We start from the raw sequence: 3,979 nt of genomic DNA, 5'->3' as shown, positions 1-3,979 counted from the left end.
CTTAAAAAAAAAAAAAATTCACCCAAGAGGAGTCAAGGCAGGAAATGATCAAACTCGGGGCTGAAATCAACCAAGTGGAAACAAAAAGAACTATACAAAGAATCAGCCAAACCTGGAGCTGATTTTTTGAGAAAATCAACATGATAGATTCAACAGTTAGCCAGACTCACTAGAGAGCACAGTGACAGTATCCTAATTAACAAAATCAGAAATTAAAAGAGAGACATAAGAACAGATCCTGAGGAAATCCAAAATATGATCAGATCCTACTACAAAAGGCTATACTCAACAAAACTAGAAAACCTGGATGAAATGGACAAATTTCTAGACAGATACCAGGTACCGAAGTTAAATAAAGATCAGATTAATGATCTAAACAGTCCCTTATCCCATAAAGAAATAGAAGCAGTCATTAATAGTCTCCCAACCAAAAAAATCCCAGGACCAGATGGGTTTAGTGCAGAGTTCTATCAGACCTTCAAAGAAGACCTAATTCCAATTCTCCTCAAACTATTCTACAAAATAGAAACAGAAAGTATTCTACCCAATTCATTCTAGGAAGCCACAATTACTCTGATACCTAAACCACATAAAGACCCAACAAACATAGAGAACTTCAGACCAATTTCCCTTATGAATATCGATGCAAAAATGCTCAATAAAATTCTCTCAAACTGAATGCAAGAACATATCAGATCTATCATCCATCATGACCAAGTACGCTTTATCCCAGGGATGCAGGGATGGTTTAATATACNGAAATCCATCAACATAATCCACTACATAAACAAACTCAAAGACAAAAACCACACGATCATCTCATTAGATGCTGAGAAAGTATTTGACAAAATCCAACACCCATTCATGATAAAAGTCTTGGAAAGATCAGGAATTCAAGGCCCATACCTAAGCATAATAAAAGTAATATACAGCAAACCAGTAGCCAACATCACACTAAATGGTGTGAAACTTAAAGCAATCCCACTAAAATCAGGGCTGCTCAGTTTCTCCTTATCCAATATAGTACTGACTAACTTTCGCAGTGTAGGGGTGTTGTATTTACACTGCTGGTGAAGCAAATTAATCATTAGTCATACCCAGCAATAACAGTGTGTACTGTAACATGCCTACTGATTCAATTTAAGTCTTGCTCTAAAAGATGAATTCATGCCTAGATGAGTTGTATGGTAAGAGAGGACATATTACTTTTACTCTAATAAGTGGACATAGTATTAAACTAAGTCCTATTAACTTGCTATAGATTAATGCATCTCTCAGTTCTCTTCAGACAAGGGTCTACTTGTAGTAGATGGTGAATAACTCAAAGACCAGGTGCAGAGAAAAAGAGAATGTATAATAATGATTTTCCCAAAACAGGATGTTTCTATCACTTCCCTTTCCCCCCAAATATTCAGGAATAGTTGCAGAAAAGAGGGGGGAAGAGTGTGAGATCTAGACGTTGTGGATGAGTATGAGGAAAGGGCGTTTTTTGTACACAGCAGGGCAGCTGTACATGTGAACTCACAGTGGCATGTTACAGCATGCACAAGTTCTGTATGAGTCCAAACCAGACTAAATCTCATCAAGTCTCTCTCGAGGGGAAGGCACATCTTCTCCCACTGATGCCAGACCAGGCAGTCCTCTGCTATTTATGTGTCAGGGGCCTCTGAAAACTTGTATATGCTGCCAGGTTGGTGGTTCAGTGTCCGAGAGATCTCAGGGGCCCACATTAGTTGAGACTGCTGATCTTCTTATGGGGTTGCCCTCCTCCTCGGCTTCTTTCAGCCATTCCCTAATTCAGCAACAGGGGTCCCTGACTTCAGTCTAATGGTTAGGTGTAAGTGTATGCTTCTATCTCAGTCAGCTGTTTGTTGGGCCCTGTTGTTACAGCCATGCTAGATTCCTGTCTATAAGCACACCACAGCATCATTAATAGTGTCAGACCTTTGAATCCTCCCTTGGAGATGGATCCAAAGTTGAGCCTTTCCCTCAGCCTCTTCTCCATTTTTGTCCCTGCAGTTCTTTTAGACCAGAACAATTCTATGTCAGAGCTTTTGACTGTAGGATGGCAACCCCGTCCCTCCACTTGGTGCCCTGTCTTTCTACTGGAGGTGGACAATACAAGTTATACAGACAAAAATAAGCAAAAGTGTCCTGCTTTGTGAAAGACAAATGGAAATAAAACTGAAGATAAGATATCTGAATGAAATAAACTTAAAGGTGTATACAGACCATCTAAAAAGACTCAAATCAAGTAGGGTACACTGGATAGGAGAGAAAAGGGGTAGAAGGTAATGGGAGTAACATTACTATTAGACTACTTCCTGCTGATAAGGGGCATCTAGTTCCTTGGGGTAAGTTTGATTGTCACTGTCAGGCAGGCTAATTTCTTTTTGTTGTTTCTTCTATGTGCATGGCTACTTAACAAACCTCAACCAAAGACAACCACCAATAACCAACAATCAACCAACAACCCTCCATGCCCTGCAGGTCCCTAGCATTTATATACCTCCCCAAAAGTCTCCAGAATTCCAAACACTATACAATGCCAGAAACTATGGGTTGCTCCTTGCTAGAGCATATAATGAACCATACTCTGCTGCTGTGGACATTCTGAAGGAGCCCCATGTCGTACACCTGGGATTAAAGGACAACATATTCTTATAATACTTCTGTGTTTTTTAAAGAAACCAAAATTCTCACTACAAATGGCACTAAAGTCAGATTCTGAATGTCTCTCCACCAAGTTCCATGTGTTACATGTTGCAGTCCCCTTGGAGATGACAGAGCTTTTAGAAGATCAGTGGCTAGTACTTGGGTTATTGCCATGTCTAGACTCTAGGAGATTGAAAGGCATATCTCTCCTTTGCAGAAAAAGAATGTTTTTCTTTTAGTAAAAGTTATTATAAACTAAGTACATTAGTAATGCAGTTCCTCAGGAGAAAGGAAGAACCCAGAGGTATATTTTCCTGAAGATACAAATATATTCAAAGTACAATAATTTACACACACTTAAAATATTTTGATGAACCTTTTAGAAAGTAGATATTATAGTACATGGTATGTAGGAGATAGAGTCATGGCAATAGTCGTGTTAGTAAAAGGAACCAAATATATAACAGGAGGTGGTAACAGGTTTTAATTATTTTATATTTTAAAGCATTCATTAATTGTACATAGTAATGGATTACATCATGATGCTTTCATATCTGTACATTTTGTGACTGCATCATATTTTGTCCCTTGATTTTACATAAAAGAAAATGCAATTTTTTTTCTGAGAATAACAGTATTTTTAAGATGACCTCTATTACATTCTCTCTTATGTAACATTTTCAGGCCAAATGCTATTTGAAGAATTGTAGTACCTATACATAAGAAGTAATAAGCAACAATTTGGAACTAGTGATCTGGCTAAGTGTGTAAATCTTATAATGATTTTGCAAAGGAAACTGAGATCAGTTTCCAGCAAGCACATCAGGTAGCTCACAACTGCATATTACTCCAGTAGCAGGAGATCCAACATGCTCTGCTTGTAGCTATAGACAGCAGACATTGTATGTGATGCACATAGTTGTTCTGAAGCACACACATGTACACAACATTAAAAAAATTAAATGAAAAAAAAAACCCTCATTGTATAAAAGACAGATTGATGGTTAAGAACACTGATTGCTATTCCAGAAGACACAGGTTTTAATTTCAGCACCCAATGTTGGTACACAAGCATGTGTAACTGCAGTTTTACAGTTTTTAATGCATCTTCTGATCATTGAAGATACTTTGTACATGTGGTTCAAAAACATACTTGCAGAAAAAATCACAAACACATAAAAATAAAGGTACACACATACACGTATATGAACATGTGTGAGCATGTGGGTTTTTTGTATGTGTATTTATGTTTGTGTGTGTCTGTATGAGAGAGACAGAAAGAGAGAGAGAGAGAGAGAGAGAGAGAGAGAGAGAGAGAGAGAGA

Source organism: Mus pahari, unplaced genomic scaffold (genome assembly GCF_900095145.1).
Source record: "Mus pahari unplaced genomic scaffold, PAHARI_EIJ_v1.1 scaffold_11255_1, whole genome shotgun sequence".
Classification (NCBI taxonomy): Eukaryota; Metazoa; Chordata; class Mammalia; order Rodentia; family Muridae; genus Mus; species Mus pahari.
This window is presented reverse-complemented; position numbering follows the sequence as displayed.